The sequence below is a fragment of the Schistocerca gregaria genome, chromosome 5, assembly GCF_023897955.1.
Source record: "Schistocerca gregaria isolate iqSchGreg1 chromosome 5, iqSchGreg1.2, whole genome shotgun sequence".
NCBI lineage: Eukaryota > Metazoa > Arthropoda > Insecta > Orthoptera > Acrididae > Schistocerca > Schistocerca gregaria.
In genome coordinates, this window is record NC_064924.1 from 551,388,412 (window position 1) to 551,408,922 (window position 20,511).

Consider the following 20,511-nt stretch of genomic DNA (forward strand, 5'->3'; position numbering starts at 1 on the left):
CACACACACACACACACACTCACTCACTCTCTCTTCCTCTCTCTCGCAGTACATCTATCGTGTCCGCACCTGGATTATGTGACATGCTATGATCCTTTATTCCCTCCAGCGAAAGGCGTGTCGCAGCAGTAGTGGAATGGTTCGTATTGAGGGCTGTACGACAAGTTGTGAGCTTCTGATTTGGTGCTTGCTAACGATATGGACCTGCACAAAGGTATCAAACTGCAGATAATCCGTTAGAACTGCGCGTACGCTAGCATGACGTCCTTTTGATGGTGTATATTTTCTCGTACTTTTGATACGTGATAGTTCGAGGCTGTTTGTTTCGTGTTGATGCAAGGTATTTCCACGTTCATCAGTGTCCATCCTATGTGAAAATATGAAATTCGTATTTAACGCCCATGCTAACACCTGTAAATGCCGGCCAGAGTGGCCGTGCTGTTCTAGGCGCTACAGTCTGGAACCGAGCGACCGCTATGGTCGCAGGTTCGAATCCTGCCTCGGGCATGGATGTGTGTGATGTCCTTATGTTATTTAGGTTTAATTAGTTCTAAGTTATAGACGACTGATGACCTCAGAAGTTAAGTCGCATAGTGCTCAGAGCCATTTGAACCTGCAAATCAAAACAAACTAGAAACGGCAAATTTCCATGATAATGGACATATTCATATGAGCAGTTGTTCCAGCATAGCACCTACGTCTGGGGGTGTTACTCGCTCACATATACGATATTTGCCATCTTCTTTTTGCAGATTCTCTTGTGTGCTTTTGTGCCGTCCGTGTTTGGTGAATTAGTGCAGCTAGGGATGGGGACTGATCATGGTAGAATTTGCGTAACCTTTCGCTTTCATCGCTTTTCATATCTGCGACATTTCTCCTCAAAGATACCGACACCAGTATGCCTAAATTGTCGCTAGAATTGACTCTCTTTTGCAGGTTAATTGTGTTAATTCTTTTCATTTAATGTTTAGGCTGGACCTTATAAAGCCCCAGAGAAGAACTATAGAGTCTCGAACCGGAATACGGTTCATCATAAACCAACTGGCGAGTGCGTCTGGCATCACTCGTACAGCGAACATCTCAACTGATGATCATCAACTGAAGTTTCAGTACTGCAGATATTTGCTCTGTCTGGGATTTGGGTGTTGGTGAAGAAATCCTCCCACTACAACTTCGTACTGAGTCGATGTATCTGCTGGCGGATACACTGAAGTTTTCTACATTTCAGCAGGTGAAAGTCCAAGTTTGACCAATATGCAGAAGCAGTGGAATGACATCTTGATTTAAGTGTGTTCAGTCAAAGCTTTATTTATGAAAGCTCGACACGTGAGTTTTCCATAGGTTGCATGAGCTATACAAAACAACTCCTCCACCTATTGTTCACAAGGATTGTGTTTGCATAAGAGACCACCTTGGTACTTACGTAACCGAGATGTAACGCGATCCACTGTCTTGGTTTTTTCGTCCTCCTTTCCGCCTACGATCCTTTTCGCTCAACGGCCTCCCTTGTGATGAAATGAAGTCACCGTAATGGGGACGTTTGGTCTGGCTGCTGTAAAGAAAGCGCTACAATTTCCTTTCTACTACAGGTGTTCCCTCGCCTTTCCGCTACAGTCCGTCTGCTTTGACGTCAGGAGGCATTCGCCGTTGCTCCTTTGTCGTGCCTCAGATCAAAGAGAGGCGACCGCAGTAAAGGAAGGAGTTTCCCCAGGAGACGACGTTAAAAAGGGACTCCGCAGAACGAATTGCCGACGGATGTTAATCCCCAAAGCCATCGTCTCTGCATTCCGACTGTACGTTCCAGAACCCCCCTCCTCTGTCGCCACGTATACGAGTTTTCGCGAGCGAGCGCCCCGTTTAATCCCTTTTGTCAGCGGGAGAGACGCTACAACTCGCTGACAATAAAGCCAATTGCGCACAACAGGCCGATATTGTCGGCGGGCAGAGTGGATGCAAAGAGCCATCAGCGCGGGCGGTGTGACACCTATTGTGTGTTCTCGAGCAGACAATAGGATCCTCGCCAGCAGCTTGTTGACACACCTGCCGGCAGTGATCTCTGCGCTCCCTGATGACGCCCAACACGGCAACATACGGTACGCCGGACCCCGTGCTGGCAGTTCCTGACGCCTGTAGTGGTATGGCGGCTCGGTTTCGAACCGTTCTGCGCATCTCCATCTTTTGACAGCTGGCATCCAGTGCCATTTAGTCCTCCTCCGGACGTTTTGCCGTAGTGTTGGATGGCGATCACTGCACTGTTCGAGGCTGCGCCGTGGCCACGCTTCAGTGGAAATACAGCATTGATCGCCGCTGTGCTCAGCAACATGTCGAATTCTCGGCATCGTGGAAGGCGTCTGCGTGCCTCTCGGCCGCCACACGTAAACAGACAGCACCGTCACTGTGCTTCCCTATCAGTCTCTTAAGTCCTTTTCACACGAATGGCTTTCTTGTGTCAGTCGACTACTCGTGGCTATTGATTCGGGTCCGGGCTGCGCCACCCTCGAGCATTGTTCCTGTACTGACAGTCCTCTTCGATTTTCCTTATACACTACTGGCCATTAAAATTGCTACACCACGAAGATGACGTGATACAGACGTGAAATTTAACCGACAGAAAGAAGATGCTGCGATATGCAAGTGAATAGTTTTCAGAGCATTCACACAACGTTGGCGCCGGTGGCGACACCTTCAACGTGTTGACATGAGGAAAGTTTCCAACCGATTTCTCATACACAAACAGCAGTTGACCAGCGTTGCCTGGTGAAACGTTGTTCTGATGCCTCGTGTAAGGAACAGAAATGTGTACCATCACGTTTCTGACTTTGATAAAGGTCGGATTGTAGCCTATAGCGATTGCGATTTATCGCATCGCGACATTGCTGCTCGTGTTGGTCGAGGTCCATTGACTGTTAGCAGAATATGGAATCGGTGGGTTCAGGAGGGTAATACGGAACGCCGTGCTGGATCCCAACGGCCTTGCATCACTATCTGTTGAGATGACAGTCACCTTATCTGCATGGCTGTAAGGGATCGGGCAGCCACGTCTCGATCCCTGATTCAACAGATAGGGACGTTTGCAAGACAACAACCATCTGCACGAACAGTCCAACCACATTTGCAGCAGCATGGACTATCAGCTCGGAGACCATGGCTGCGGTTACCCTTGACGCTGCGTCACAGACAGGAGCGCCTGCGATGGTGTACTCAACGACGAACTTGGGTGCAAGGATGGCTAAACGTAATTTTTTCGGATGAATCCAGGTTCTCTTTACAGCATCATGATGGTCGCATCCGTGTTTGGCGACATCCGGGTGAACGCACATTGGAAGCGTGTATTCGTCATCGTCATACTGGCGTATCACCCGGCGTGATGGTATGAAGTGCCATTGGTTACACGTCTCGGAGACCTCTTGTTCGCACTGACAGCCCTTTGAACAGTGGACGTTACACTTCAGATGTGTTACGACCCATGGATCTACCCTTCCATTCGATCCCTGCGAAACCCTACATTTCAGAAAGATAATGCACGACCGCATGTTGCAGCTTCTGTACGGGCCTTTCTGGATACAGAAAATGTTCGACTGCTGCCCTGGCCAGCACATTCTCCAGATCTCGCACCAATTGAAAACGTCTGGTTAATGGTGGCCGAGTAACTGGCTCGTCACAATACGCCAGTCACTACTCTTGATGAGCTGTGGTATCGTGTTGAAGCTGCATGGGTAGCCTGTACCCGTACACGCCATCCAAGCTCTGTTTGAGTGAATGCCCAGGCGTATCAAGGTCGTTATTACGGCCAGAGGTGGTTGTTGTGGGCACTGATTTTTCAGGATCTATGCATCCAAACTGCGTGAAAATGTAATCACATGTCAGTTCTAGTAGAATATGTTTGTCCAGCGAATACCCGTTTATCATATGCATTTCTTCTCGGTGTTGCAATTTTATTGGCCAGTAGTATATTTACAGAAGCGTGAGGTCAGTGTCACGTCGTTAGTTTCCTAAACCAGTACAACGGATTTATGGAAAAAAACTCGAAAAAAGTAGCTTGAAGATTTCCAATCGTTGCTATGTATATTATATGTTTATCAAATTAAAATAGTCGCCGGTGCCAGAGAGTTTTCATTTATTGTTGAGAATTTATTGTTTTTCGCTCATCATGTGTCCCTCAACGTCCGTTATATACTCTCCTCCCGCGTCGAAAACGTAGTTTATAAAACAATATGTGAACCATGCGAGTGTTTTTGCCTTAAATGCTGGAAATTCTTTGACGTCCGTGTACATTATTTTATTGCTGTTTATTTTTTTGACAGTCGTTGATCAGCGAGGTCGCTATCAGCGACTGTCAACAAAATAAATAGCAACAAAATAATGGGCAGTGACGTCAAATCGTTTCCAGCATACAAGAAACAAGCTTCGACTGTTGGAAATTCGAGAGTCAGCCCCCCTGCTGTGCGCTGTTTTTTCCTTGCAGCGATTTCTTTGAGCATTCTGTGACGTTCTCGAACTGACCAAACAAACCCAAGACAAGATGGCAGACCTCGCAACGTTTTCCAAACTGACGGGCGTTAATTAAGAACTGACGGAGTGAGGGTTTTGTAACAGGCGTCGGTGACGGGTGAATTATACTTGTATGCCATTCCTCTGCCATCTGTACCGAGGCACCGGTCGCCCGCACGACTAGTTTTACGTGATGCTTTGTACTTACTGCTAGATCTTTCTAGTAGCTACTCCTCCTCACCTCTTAGTACGTTACCTTCCGAACGCACGTCCCGCCGCGGTCCACTGGCTCCAGGTCTTCGCGACACATACGACCCAGTTTCGTGACGTAATCGCATCACTGTTGGGATACGAGATGTCAATCCATCTCTCTGCATTGCCGTAGCAGCTTCATAGCTGTTGATATGGGCCGACTATATCACTTTAACTCGCGAGACAAGTACAAAAAGATAAAAACTCTGATCACTGATTCGTAGTAACCCAACGGCATCCTTATAAATTTCAAAATCCGAACACTGGAGCCCGACACGTACATCGCTAATCGTCCGTTTGCCCTTCAACTGCCTCTTTTTATCTCAGCAAAGGAAACATCTAACGATAACGGTTCAGAGATGTGAAGGACAGAAAGTCCATTCAAAATCACACACCCTGATTATCCACAAACATTTCCCACTTTAATAAACGTAATAAAGTTAGTTTCCCCGACCAGCACTTCTTCCAGCTAACTATGGGCGTGCTCGTCTCCGTATCTGACCAGTCAGCGATTCAGACTGCCATGAGAGGAATGGGTGAAATTTCCTGCATTATCTTGTATTTTTCTTTGGCGGAAGTATTGGAACGGATTGGAATTAGTCTCTTGAGTCCAGTTGAGGTCACTTGAAAGAAAAATAGCAGTTCAAAGGTCTGGAAAGCTGTCAACAGCTGGGATGATGATGTGCTAATCCCCCTTCCCCCTCCCATGCCCATTCATACCACATCCAAATAGTATAAGATGACGAATCGGTCCTCATGGCCTGATGTCTGATTCATATGTAAGAGCATAGTCCCCAGCTCTAACTCCAAAACAAGGACAAACAATAACACCAGCATGGGATAAGTCCTCGTATACTCGACTTTTAAAGCCGCAACTGTCGATCCGGTATGACTACACCGAAGCTGTTGCCGTAAAATCACACAAGCCTAATTTGACGAGCTAATGACCAGAAACGTTTCCTTACATCACGGGATACTCTCCGAGTATTTAACTCTTCTCCAAACCCTCATCCCTCACCGCCCTCAGGGTGCCAGTAAAGGGAATAAGTATGCCAGTACCTGTGCATTTCAGAGCGTGTTCCAAATATCCCAGTGGTCGGAACGGATGTAAAGTGATACTGTGGCACTGGGTTACAGATGGAATTAATAATCTTGCGAGAGCCTCTCCCTACCAATTTGGAGAAGATGCAATTTCACTATCGTGACTGTTTCCACTAACTAGCCTCCGAAAATATTATCAGGCGATCTCTGTACATAATCTCTATGCAAGTTACACTGCGTACATTTATGTTACTAGTTAGATGTCAAAGTAGAAGTCTTCCTTGATCTTGCACAAAGTTTCTAACGACATCTACGACCAATACACAACATAGCACTAAATCGTATTGTTTACAATATTATTACGTCACGTGTGACTTTTCGGTTACAGACTGGATAAAAGGGGTATACACACATTTTGTAAAAGCGCTATGTAACCTTAATTGATACAAACATAACATGAATAGTCAACGTCGACTCTACACTGACCATCCTGCACACACTGTTTCCTAACAGCAGCATCTAGACTTTCTCCTTGAACGATGCCTATTGTAGTGTCCATTGTGAAAGGAAAGGAAGAAGAGGAAAGGTAAAGGAAGATTGGGGTTTAACATCACGTTGACGACGAGGTCCTTAGAGACATAGCACGAACTCGTACTGGGGAAGGACGAGGAAGGAAATTGACCGTGCCTGTCTACAGAATCATTTCAACACTCGCGCCAGATGATTTAGAAAATCATGGGGAACTTGAATGTGGGTGGCTGGACTGAGATACGAGTCCAGTGTCTTACCACTGCGCCATCTCTCTCGGGAAGTGGATTCGGGTTTATTTACTGTTTAACGTCCTGTCAGCCACTCGATCATGAGCAAAGGTCCAGGAACTCGTATAGAACAAAGATGGAAAATGAGATATGTCTTGACCTTCTCAAAGAGAAATCGTTGTGATTACGTTAATCGAGTTAAGGAAGCCACGGAAAACCCGGATCATGGTCTGTTGAGTGTACCTGCTGCTAAATTACTGTAGGGTCACCTCTGTAACGTCGCTGCCTTAGGATTCATATACTGGAAATGACCTATGTTGGCGATATACTGGTCACATGTCCTACGATCATAGTTCGCTCCTCGTACTGCCTTATGGGCAGCAGTTGGTCAGTCGGAACAGTAACGTTCAGCTGATCATTTTGCGGCTGTAGTTGTTCTCTAAGCCGTGTCACATGTCTCAAAGAACACAACCAGTGAAGAAAACCTTACCAAGTTTGTCTGCAAAGTTTATGTCGGCCTTGCAGATGTGATTATTCGTTAAAACTGTTTGCAACGAGCTGTCGAAAAAAGATCTAAAATCGACTGTCGCGTCAGAGTACGACAGGTGACCCGGATAAGAAATCGATTCGGTAATACATTACCGCTTTGCTGCAGTAATGGTTCCTGTTGGTGGGTGCATCTTTACTTTAAGTGCATTATTCTAAAATTCTCCGTGTATTTCAATAATCCATCACCATTCTTGGTATTTGGTGCATCAACATCACCATCATCAGTGTTGCATCCTAGGTCAGGTCTTCACATGTAGCTCTCCATGCAGTCCTGTCATTCGTTGTCTCATAATTGTTTCCTATTCTTATATTCTCCACCATCTGGTATCTCCTGCGTCCTCTTCTTCTTCTTCTTCTTCTTGCATTCACCGTTCCTTCCATAGCGCCCATCAGTAAACAATCTCCTCTCGTCCAATGCCCAAACCAATTGTTTCCTCATCGTGATTACTTTCAAAATTTCTCTCTCTTGCGCCATTCTTCTCAACACCTCTTCATTTTTCACTTTGTCTACCTACTGTATCGCTTCCATCCTCCTCCAGCAGATCAGATCATTGAACTAACTTAACATTTCTTTGACAATATTTAAAATTGTCCTCTTGTTGGCTTGTAGATGACGCTAGAAGATCGCGTTTATCAAACTTTGCACATCAGTATCTTCTTGTATCCCGTCCTGCGCCACCGTGTCTCGTTTATTATCCACTTCAGTACAGCGGCTTTTAATTAAATTTGGTGGCGATCGTGGGATTCAGCAAACTGTTTTCAAGTGATATTGGTTCTGTCTCTTAATCCTGGGGTTACATGCGTGGCTATAGGATACAGTTGGGGAGGGAGGTAAACAGTTCCGCAGTGCCCTTTTTTCTTTGTTATGTGTAAGAAAGGAAGTCTCCAGCAGTAATCAAGTGAGATTGTTCCACGTGAAGTGATCATTTTGACTTGCTAGCTCAATCACTTTATTTTTCATTGTTGCGAAAATGTGCCCTGTCTATTCTGTCATCGAATCTTTCCTCTTCCGCAGCCAGAGCCTTGGACGTGTTTTAAGTGCGTTACATCTGTTCGCCTCGAGCTCCGTTTTAAGTATACTGCGGATGTGACTCGGAAGCATGTAATATAAGACACCTCTGAAGACTATCCTGCTTTTGCTAACAGCTTGATAGATGTAATCCGCTCCAACTGCGGACCATTGCGTTAACTCGATTGGACTGAAGAGTTGCTTTATTATACTGAAACCGCGTCTCGGACAAGACCTCCGCAATGGACGCGGACAAAAGGCATCGCGTCCGACCGATCGTCCGCATTGTGGAGGGCGGGCACGGGCAGTCGATGGAGGAGACTGAGTTCCCGGAGACGACTTCCTACCTGAAGCACCTGCTGCGGGAGAGCGGCCGGCTGCGCGCACACCTGGAGGAGCTCCGGGAGCAGGCGCACCTGTACAGCGCCTGCAAGGTAGGCTGACACCTGCGTCTTCACCTACTGCAGGCGGCAGCACCTGTCCTGTGTAACGCTTGCAAGGTAGGCTGCTCTGCACACCTGCAGACCTTCAGTAAGCACGAATATGCATAGCATCTGCTAGGTCCACACCTGCAGTAGGTGTGCAGCTAATATTGGAGTAATGCGGTGAGATCAACGCACGAGGCACCGTACGTATTCTGCCAATCCTGCGAGACCTGTAATCGCAACAATCACTCGTAGTTGCCAAATATTCGTTCCTGCCACTACTGCGCTTCCCGCTTGCACTATGTTTCATTTAAAGTCTACTTCCTGTCCCGCGTAATTGTTCGTTGCACCCTGCGATTTCGCATGGTTTCTTTTTTGCCACTGCAGAACGTATTTTATTTCTTGTTCCTGTTATTTATTGTGTGGCACTGAATAATATCAGAAGCAACATTGTCGAAATTATGAGTGGAAAAATTCGACATGGTTCTTTTTGACGTTTTAATAAGAAGGCCATTTGTTAACAAAGGAAACAAATGTTCGCTATGAGTCCGCGACCAGCCTGAATATTTTATGAAAGAACCATCTAGATCGCCAACTAAAATGTCTTTATTCATTAAGACGTTTCGTCATCTCCCATAATCAGGTATCGAAGCTTTCTGATATATGATAATGGCAGACGCCGAAACGTCGTAATAAATAAAGATATTTTACTTCATGACATAGATAGTTTTATTAAAAATAAAGAAGGCCAATGTTTTATGTTATTAACAAGAAGGTCGGTCAGGAAGTTAATTATAAACTTAGCTATCTGTTCCTCGTAACGAAACCACGCAAGCAACTGTGTTGTGCCTGATTTGTGTTGTGCCTGACGCATTACCGGACCATTGCACATCACATTTAACATACATTACCTCGTGTTAGAGATTTCTAACAGAGTTCCAGTCTGAAGTACTAGATGGGGATTTGTTCGTAAGATTTCATTCATGCAATGTGTTCACCTAACTTCAATAACAAAAAAGATTGTCGCACATCCAAAATCCGGTAACAGGGTCAGGAAATGCATTTTCGTAAGCTGTCGATGTAATGAGAAAATCAAATACTCACCGTGAAAAAATAACTGAACTGGTCATCCAGGTTGCGAGTTGGGCACTGGGCTAATAACCCGTCCCATAAAAAAGAACTTCTTACTAAACGTCAAGAACATGCCTCGGAAGAAAGTAGATACAAGGAATATAGAAAACAGCTTAGGAGCAAGGACTTACAATTTGGAACGTGGAACATTACGTCTTTGGCAACACCTCGAGCTCTCAATGTTCTGTCAGAAGAATTCGACAGATATGGAATGGATCTTGTAGCACTGTAAGAAATTAGATATCCAGTGACAGGAAAACTGGAAACGGATAGGCACATTCTATACGACAGTGGATCGGAAGATGGAAAGTTCCAGAAAGGAGTAGGTTTTATGGTGAGCAAAAGTTCAGCAGCGGCAGTAATTGGCCTCCAGGCGATTGATGATGGACTAGCTGTCATGAGACTAAAAGGTAGACTCACAAATATAACAATAGTGACACTATGAGTTCCGACCGAGGAATAGGAGGACGAAACGAAAGACAGTTTTTATGAAATTCTGGAAGAGGTGAGTAGTAAGACAGCAGGATATGATATGAAGCTCATTGTGGGAGATGGCCAATGCCGAAGTTGGAAGGGAGATCATTGAAGTAACGATAATGGAGTGAGGCTACTAAGCTGTGCCATAGCAGCCAAAGGGTTATGACCATCAGCAGACGGAAGAACAAAAAACCAAATAGACCATGTCCTGATAGATCAAAGACATAAAAGCATCATAATGAACGTGAAAACCATACGGGAAGCCGAGGCCGGCACAGACCATCATCTAGTCGTAGCAGAGGCACGCCAAAGAATAGCCATAGAAAATCGAAGGCAGTGGGGGGTGGAGGGGGTAACAGCAAAAGACCGTAAATTGACATAGACAGATTGAAGGCTAACGGCAAACCACAGGAGTTTGGCATTAAACATATTTAATGTTCTTACAATGGAAGACAACCTTGACATTGAAGATCACTGGGAAATGATACAAACAAATGTGGAAGAAGCGACACAAGAAGTATGCGGAAAAAGAAAAAGTAGGGAGAAAAATCCATGTTTTTTCAGAAGCATGTGAACAAAAAGTGAAAGAAAGAAGAACAGAGAAGGAAAAACACCGACAAAAGGATCCCAACAAAAGTAAAGAAGCATATTGAAAATGTTAATAGAGAAGCTAAAAATCTTCTCAGAAAGAAAAAGTGAGAACACGTGGATAGTTTAATCAAAAGAGCAGAGGAGGATAAAAGTGCAGGGAATGCAAGAGATTTTTGCAAATTAGTCAGATTTTTTCAGAAAAAGTTATATATCATGGATGTATGGCAATGAAGATCAAAGTGGCAATAAAGTTCTGGAAAGACCCAAACGTTTGGAAATTTGGATGGAATATTTTGAGGAGTTTCTAAATATTGAAGCTAAAAATGCAGAAATGGAGCAACAACATGGTTATAAGAGTGCAGATCACCTCGTGGAACCGCCGACAACGAAAGAGACAATAGAGTCAAGAAATCAAGAAATAGAAAAGCTCCAGGTAGAGACATCACAACAGCTGAATTGTTTACGAAGGGAGGAATAAAAATTTCAAAACAAATACACAAAGTTGTAATGATTATCTGGAATGAAGAAAGAATGCCAGAGGAGTGGACAGTAGCGATAATAATACCAATTAATAAAAAGGGCGACAAACAACGATGTAGGAACTACAAAGGCATCTCATTAATTAGCATAGCCTGTAAAGTGTTCTCCAAGACACTCCATAAAAAATTACAAACTTATTTAAAAGAGATAATGAATGAGAAACAAGCGAAGTTTATGAAGAATCGTTCAACTAATACTGAAAGAAGCCATATCCAAATATTGGGAGCATAACAAAAGCATGGCAATATTACACTCATGCTCATAAGTAAGAATAATGCTGATACATGGCGAAACAAAGCTCTGGTGGGCGGTTTACGGGTTTAAATCACCTCGGGGTGTGACCACGCGGTGCATTTGACCTGCGGTCGTCGTACGGTGGCGCAGGCAGCAGCCCACAAACGCAGAGGTGTGTTCGTGCATGTCAGAGTACGGTACAGAAAGTAAGTGTGCAGACGTTTTCCGACGTGCTAATTGTGACTGTGTGTTCAAAATGGCTCAAAGAACACATATTGATGACATTATGAGGGGTAGAATATAGGGCGACTGGAGGCTGGTCAAACACAGCACGTCGTAGCACAGGCCCTCCGTGTGCCACAAAATGTAATCTCAAGATTATGGCAACGATTCCAGCAGACAGGAAATGTGTCCAGGCGCAACAGTACGGGATGTCCACAGTGTACAACACCACAAGAAGACCGATATCTCACCATCAGTGCCCGCAGATGGCCATGGAGTACTGCAGGTACCCTTGCTCGGAACCTTACCGCCGCCACTGGAACAGTTGTCTCCAGATACACAGGGTGCAGACGACAGAACAGACATGGTTTATTCTCCCGGAGATCTGAAAGGTGCATTCCACTGACCCCTGGTCACAGGAGAGCCCGTAAAGCCTGGTGTCAAGAACACAGTACATGATCCTTGGGACAGTGGTCCCAGGGTATGTTCACGGACGATTCCACGTATAGTCTGAACAGTGATTCTCGCCGGGTTTTTATCTGGCGTGAACCTGGAACCACATACCAACCTCTTAATGTCCTTGAAAGAGGCCTGTGTGGAGGTCATGGTTTGATGGTGTGGGGTTGAATTATGATAGGCGCACATACACCCCTGCATGTCTTTGAGAGAGGAACTGTAACAGGTCAGCTGTATCGGGACATCATTTTGCACCAGTATGTCAGCCTTTTCAGGGGTGCAGTGGGTCCCACCTTCCTCCTGACGGATGATAACGCACGGCCCCACCAAACTGCCATGGTGGAGGAGTAACTTGAAACAGAAGATATCAGGTGAATGGAGTGGCCTGCCTGTTCCCTAGATCTAACCACCATCGAGCACGTTTGGGATGCTCTCGGTCGACTTATCGCTGCACGTCTTCATACCCCTATGAGAGTTCAGGAGCTCCGACAGGCACTGGTTCAAGAATGGGAGGATATACCGCAGCGGCTGCTCGACCACGTGATCCAGAGTATGCCAACCCGTCGTATGGCCTGTGTACGTGTGCATGGTGATCATATCCCGTATTGATGTAGGGGTACATGCGCAGGAAACAATGACGTTTTGTAGCACATGTGTTTCGGGACGGTTTTCTCAACTTATCACGAATACCATGGACTTACAGATCTGTGTCGTGTGTGTTCCCTATGTGCCTATGCTATTAGCGCCAGTTTTGTGTAGTGCCACCTTGTGTGGCACCACATTCTGAAGTTATCCTTAATTTATGAATATGAGTGTATTAGTTGATTTTAAGAAAGCCTTATCTAGAGATAAGTTGTGGGAGAAAATGCAGAGAGTCGGAATACCGAAGAAGATTATAAAGCTTGTGGAAGTGACACTGAAATTCTCGAAAGGGTAGTGAAAATGGATGGAGGATATTCCAAAGCGTTTCATTAAAAAAAAAAAAAAAAAAAAGAAGAAGAAGAAGGAGTCAGCCAAGGAGATGGAACTCTCGTGTTCAACATTATAATATAGGGAGCACTGGACGTAGCAAGTGAAGCAGAAGAGGGAATTAAAATAGGAACAAAAATAAATGTACTGGCCTTTGCAGATAATGTAGCGCTAATCGCTGAAAATCCGGATGATTTTAAAATACTGGCAAAAAGACTCTTTTAAAAAGCAAATGAAGCTGGATTAGAAGCAAATTATGAGAAAACAAAATTCATGAGTTTAGAAAGAAATTACAGAACAAAAAGACTGGAAACTGCACAGCGATAACCAAATGTTTGAAGAAGTAGATAAGTTTAAATATCTGGGTGTAGTAGTAAACAAAGAAAAATGATGAGAAGCAAGAAATAGAGGCGAAGATCAGAGCTGCTTACAGAGCATAATACTCTCTCAGTAAACTACTGTTACCAAAATTTTTTTCAAGAGGAACCAAAGTAAGAATATATAAAACCATTATCAGACCAGTACTACTATATGGGGCAGAAATATGGAGAATAAATAAATACACGGAGAGAAAGATAAAGTTTTTGAGAATAAAATCCTGCGAAAGATATTTGGTACAATCTATGAGGGAGGAGAATGGCGAAGAAGAAAGAACAGGGAGCTACACAGTGAACCAGATGTAGTTGCGGAAGCCAAGAAAAGAAGACTAAGATGGACCAGTCACGTCTATAGAAGAGATCAGGGATCTTTACTGAGAGAAGTCTCAGAGAATAAACCGGAAGGACGAAGACCTCTAGGCAGACCGAAAATGATATGGAGACACCAGGTTGCCAAGGATCCCCAGGCACTGAGAGCAAGGTTAGAAGGTGGCGAAGAGAGAATACTCTGGAGGAGGCTAATTGGCGAGGTCTTAAACCGCCAGTGGTTTGCAGGGCCAGGAGAGTAAGTGAGTAAGAAGAGTAATTAACTCAATGTATCGTCTTCATAACTTGCTGCATTAAATAAACTGAAATGAAAAGATAGTACAGCTCTTTCAGAACACTTTGATGTCAGTTTCATATTTGTACATAAAAAAGTCTGCGAGTTCGAATGAGCTGAATGAAGTGTAGAATTACGTATGTGTTCTGTATAGGACGTGGCAACTCCGCTCCGCACCTCCATATCGATAGTAGGTAGTGAAAACCTCGTAACTCCATTTTGTTTAATTCTACAGGAGAAGGAAAAACGGTTTCTTAAAAAATAATAGGTACGGGTAAAATTGCCAGATGTGTAACTGTATAATAGAAGTGTCGTTATTGACAGATTAGAGCTCTTTCAAATATCTCTTTGTAATGGAGTTACTGATTTTGGAAATGTGAAGTTTTCACGGACAAATGGAGCTACGAGTTTTCATTGCCTTCTTGCATTAAACTCTTGACCATTTTTAGTGACCTGTGTACGTGTGCATCGTGACGACGCTAGTCTTCCTTACTTTTCTAAACTCTTGAATGTCCATTTACACGTAGCTAATAGACTAACACCCTGGCATCAAAAACTCTTCGGGAAAATAACGTTACGGTACGATACCCTAAATCATAGTACGACGAAAATAAAATAAATTCAACACCATTAACAGCGGAGCATGTTCTGATGATCAGCACAACAGCTGCCAGTTTCGGCACAGGATCTTGGAAGCGAAACTTTGAACTGAGCATCTTATTTGCCTTCAGTTCAATAAAAATATAAGAATCGGCTTGGCTTTTGAATTTAAACGATGCTGTTACGTGAGTTGTGTGACAGATACTGCAGCCCGTTGTTATGTTTCAGTTGAACGACGATCTGTTTTATACGAGGTATGCGCTGACCGCATCTACGCAGTCCTTAGTTTAGTCTAGTTTACACGACGATGCTATCTTACCACTGCGCATGTGCACATTTGCACAGCTCTTTGGTGAAACTAAGTAGTTTCGGTTCGTTCTAATTATGGCGACACTACTTGCACGAGGTTTTAGTTTAGATGTGTCAGTATAGTGTAAACAAGCTGAAATATGAAACGGAGGAACGGAAGAAATTCTTCGCTTTTTGGACATTTACGCTATGCGTAAGTGTTTATGGGATTTCAGTGATGCTGACTACAAAAATAAGCAGCGACGTGGTGCTGCATTTGAGGCCGTCCTACGCGATCTGAACACTGAAAGACCGGCCATGTCTGAACTACAGGGCACAATACTTTCAGTTAGGAGTACATACACAAACGAACTGAGGAAATTGCAGGCAAGCAAAACATCTGGCTGTGGAACAGCCCACGTCTACAAGATGAAAATCATATGATTCGAGTTGGCTGGTTCGTTTTTTTAGGAAAACTGTGTACAGGAGAAAAGGATACACAAGTCTGGTAAGTTGAATTCTGTAATGAGTATTCGTTTATTTAAAAAGTCATATCAGTGCTTCACATTCACGATTTGTAATACTGGTACATATTTTTAAACTCTTAAATTTTGCCAAGGTACAGCTCCATCTGTAAGAAAGTTGTTGGAAAACCATTCCCTTCTTAATGCGGGCTGCAGCTTTGCGTCTATCGGCTCCACAGCATTTATGTCTCTCCACGCTCCTGGCTGGCAAACGCCACTTCCAAATTCTTTTGGTCTATCAGTTGGGGGTTGTCCGTATTGTTGGAGAGCTGTTTTACTTTGCCAGTTATGGACAGCACATGTAGCCCTAGTAATTTTGTGCACTATTTGCGGGCGAAGTGCTATTGGATTTTCAAATACACGACGGTTTGACACTAGAATTCCGAACGCGTTTTCCACAACAAGGCAAGCTCTCGAAAGTCTGTAGTTGAAGATATTTTTTTCTTTTAAATTCAGTGGGTCATGGTTTTAAAAAGGATGGTTTTAGAAAGGTATTAATGGGAAAGCATCGTCCCAACCTGAAACTGGATCTTCTGGCTGGCTGAGAGTTCTGGATTCATCGCCAATTTTAGTATACAGCTTGCAAAAATGCCACTATCAGATGTCGTTCCTTCTTTACTTATATGAACGTAAGTGGAACAGTAGTTTCTGCCTGCAGCAACTAGGAGAACAAATGCTCAAGGTGCCCCTATCATTATGGAACTCAAAGACACTTTTTGGTGGACATTTAATCACTACATGTTTCCCAATTACTCCGCTAAGGCATGAGAAATTCCACCGAATTTTGAAGTCCTTCAGTATATCGCTCCATTCATCTTCACTCTGAGATATATGTAAAAAAAGTAGTCAGGATTACTGATCCAAACGTTGCAGTTCATTAGAACGATACGAAATTATGATCAGGTATGCTACAAGAAAGTATAACAATCTAACTCTCTCCCTTCCAGGATGCTGATAAAGAAAATTAAGAAGATGAAAATGAGCCGATGCATTGGAGGACACACTAATAAGTGATGCTCAGTCTCCACCCACATCAGGCATGAACAGATTCGATGACAGCGGGATTGTTCAATGATTCAGTAGCAGCTTGCAGTCAGCAGCAAAATATTGTACACAGAAAAGGCGTGTCGAAGGCCCTTTCCAGCATTTCAGAAATGCTCTCGATGCGCTAAAGTCAATTACAAATCAGCTTAAGGAGAAGGACGAAATTGTCAGTTTTCGCAAGAGCTTTAGAAAGCAAATGCGAAAATTGCCAGAAGAATACAACACAGAACTAATGGAGGGATTCAGGTGCCTAATTGCCTATAAGCGGAAGCGTTTTTTTGGCCGAAAGGTAAAAGAAAGAACAGGCCCAGTCAGAACAGCTGATTGCTGACGATGAAATACTGGGCGGGGAAGAAGGGCTGTGGCAGTCAGAAGCCATCATCTTAAGCTGTCACACCACAACGAATTAAGTTTAATTGGAATGGTGCCTTGTTACTGCAAATGTATTTTTTGTTCTTTAATTGGTTCTAGGCGCTGTAGCCTGGAGCCGAGTGACCGCTACGGTCGCAGGTTCGAATCCTTGTCTTGGGCATGGATGTATGTGATGTTCTTATGTTAGTTAGGTTTAATTAGTTCTAAGTTCTAGGCGACTGATGACCTCAGAAGTTAAGTCCCATAGTGCTCGGAGCCATTTGAACCAATTTGTTTTTTAATTACAATAAATAACTAAACACTGTTCTGCTTTGCAGTAATGTATTCTGAAAGTCTCAAGTAGGTGCCGTCATAAACAGTGGAACAAATTTGGCAGTTGTAGATTTAAGATTGGTTCAAATGGCTCTGAGCACTATGGGACTCAACTTCTGAGGTCATTAGTCCCCTAGAACTTAGAACTAGTTAAACCAAACTAACCTAAGGACATCACACACATTGATGCCCGAGGCAGGATTCGAACCTACGACCGTAGCGGTCTCGCGGTTCCAGACTGCAGCGCCTAGAACCGCACGGCCACTTCGGCCGGCGTAGATTTAAGAACACAGTATAGGTACTGTAGACAAGGATATGAATCCCCATTTGCCAGGAAACGCAATGCGCTTTGTAATTTTAATTTTGACGACGCTGCTTTACGCATTATAGTATCATTTTTACTTATTGCATTCTTCACTGTATTAAAAAACAATGGAGTGGTCTGGGAACATTCGAAGATAGTTAAAATAACTTCTGGAGTCGTCCACCACAATGTCTTTCAGCAAGGTCGCTGAGCAACCGAGCTGATGTCTTTTCTTGATCCAGTCACGAACACAAACACTTTTCTTAACTTTTTATCATTTGTCTTACGCAGCGATTAGACACAAAGAAGCATTAGCTCCGCCACATCTCGTACACCTGCCAAAAATTACATTTTAACTCCAGAATAGACGGCACGCACAAACGATGAAACTGAAGTGTACACTGATGCCACCGAGTCTACAGACATGTACAAAATCATTTGCGTGCAACTCGTTTCACGCAACGAGCGGCGCGAGCCGGTGTCGTCGTGTAAACTGGGCTTTACTCCCCGCGGGTACAGCCGCGTCAGCCGAAACTGCGTCGTATGGCGGCGCGGCCCGCTGCCGAGTTTAGCGCTTAAGACCAGCAGCCCGCGACGGCGGCTCCTGCTGTCCGCGCCTTCTTTTTGGCCGTCTATCGCGGCCGCTGTTTTCAGCGACCGGCGCCGCCCGCCGGCAAGTTTCGCCAATACGGGAAGCGCCGGCCAGCCTCTTGGAAGCCCGACTCGGCGAGTTTCCGCCGTCCTCCCGCCTCTTCGGGCGCCAGAACTTGCGGAGCCGCCGGCCCGCCTCACTTTTTAAAGTCGCCATAACGGCGGGAATTTTTCCAACCCGAGGACGCAGCAAGCAGGCGCTCGTCTGTCGCGGCGAGGCGCCGCAAACTCGCCGCCGTCCCTTCCATCGGCCTCGCACCACCAACCACGTCGCGCCACGAGCCCTGGCTGTAAAATCAACTCAGCCATTGTGTTTACAGTACTGCTCATCTCATCGCTGAATGCCAGAGACAGAGTGGCCTCGTCCTCCTCAGTGGATGTTCTGTCATTATCCGTTATTCATAGTCACGGCTAATGTGTGGAAAGTCAAAATGGACTATACAACTTACATTCTGTATATAATAAAAACTGTATATAATAATTACACTACTAGCCATTAAAATCGCTACACCAAGAAGAAATGGAGATGATAAACGGGTATTCACTGGACAAATATACTATACTAGAACATTTTCACGCAATTTGAGGGCATAGATCCTGAGAAATCAGTACTCAGAACAACCACCTCTGGCCGTAATAACGGCCTTGATACGCCTGGGCATTCACTCAAACAGAGCTTGGATGGTGTGTACAGGTACAGCTGCCCACGCAGCTTCAACACGATACCACAGTTCATCAAGAGTACTGACTGGCGTATTGTGACGAGGCAGCTGCTCGGCCACCATTGACCAGACGATTTCAGTTGGTGAGAGATCTGGAGAATGTGCTGGCCAGGGCAGCAGTAGATCTTTTTCTGTATCCAGAAAGGCACGTACAGGGCCTGCAACATGCGGTCGCGCATTATCCTGCTGAAATGTAGGGTTTCGCAGGGATCGAATGAAGGGTGGAGCCACGGGTCGTAACACATCTGAAATGTAACGTCCACTGTTCAAAGCGCCGTCAATGCGAACAAGAGGTGACCGAGACGTGTAACCAATGGCACCCCATACCATCGCGCCGGGTGATACGCCAGTATGGTGATGACGAATACACGCCTCCAATGTGCGTTCACCGCGATGTCGCCAAACACGGATTCGAACACCATGATGCTGTAAACAGAACCTGTATTCATCCGAAAAAATGTTTTGCCATCGTGCACCCAGGTTTGTCGTTGCGTACACCATCGTAGGCGCTCCTGTCTGTGATGCAGCGTCAAGAGTAATCGCAGCCATGGTCTCCGAGCTGATAGTGCATGCTGCTGCAAACGTCGTCGAGCTGTTCGCGTAGATGGTTGTTGTCTTGCAAACGTCCCCATCTGGTGAGTCAGGGATCGAGACGTGGCTGCACGATCCGTTACAGCCATGCGGATAAGATGCCTGTCATCTCGACTGCCAGTGTTACGAGGCCGTGTTGGGATCCAGCACGGCGTTCCGTATTACCCTCCTGAACCCATCGATTCCATATTCTGCTAACAGTCATTGGATCTCGACCACCGCGAGCAGAAATGTCGCTATAGATAAACCGCAATCGCGATATGCTACAATCCGACCTTTATCAAAGTCGGAAACGGGCTGCTACGCGTTTCTCTTCCTTACACGTGGCATCACAACAAAGTTTCACCAGGCAACGCCGGCCAACTGCTGTTTTTGTATGAGAAATCGGTTGGAAACTTTCCTCATGCCACCAGGTTGTAGATGTCGCGACCGGTACCAACCTTGTGTGAATGCTCTGAAAAGCTAAACATTTGCATATCACAGCATCTTCTTCCTGTCGGTTAAATTTCACGTCTGTAGCACGTCATCTTCGTGGAGTAGCAATTTTATTGGCCAGTAGTGTATTATTACCTGGTTCTTACAAATACTATAGAGAAAAAACTGAACACTACGAAGGGAAACAGAAGAAGAGAAGAAAACTAGTTCCTACAACTACCAAACTGTTATTAACTCTGTAGCTAATTATCAAACTACTAATACCGTTCGTACTACCGCTTCTACGAGTAACATTGGCACTCTTGTCTTCTGGTTCATTCATTAGAGCACATCTGCATCTATATTTAGATACGTACTACCTTCAGCTAATTACCGAACTACTAGTACCGCTGAACTACCACTTTTGCGAGAAACGCTGGTGCTTCCCTTTTGGTTCAATCGTTAAGGCACATCTCCGTCTGTATTTACATACATACTTCGCCAGCCACCATATGGTGCGTGGAGGGGGGGGGGGGCGGGGAGGGGGCTCTGTACTGTTATTGGTT

At 44.8% G+C, this 20,511-nt stretch overlaps 1 protein-coding gene across 1 annotated transcript in view; it reads left to right on the forward strand.

The window, feature by feature from the left end:
- Window positions 1–20,511, forward strand: part of LOC126273160 (trichohyalin-like) — a 1,218,599-nt gene that overhangs the window by 631,552 nt on the left and 566,536 nt on the right. The window lies entirely within an intron of this gene.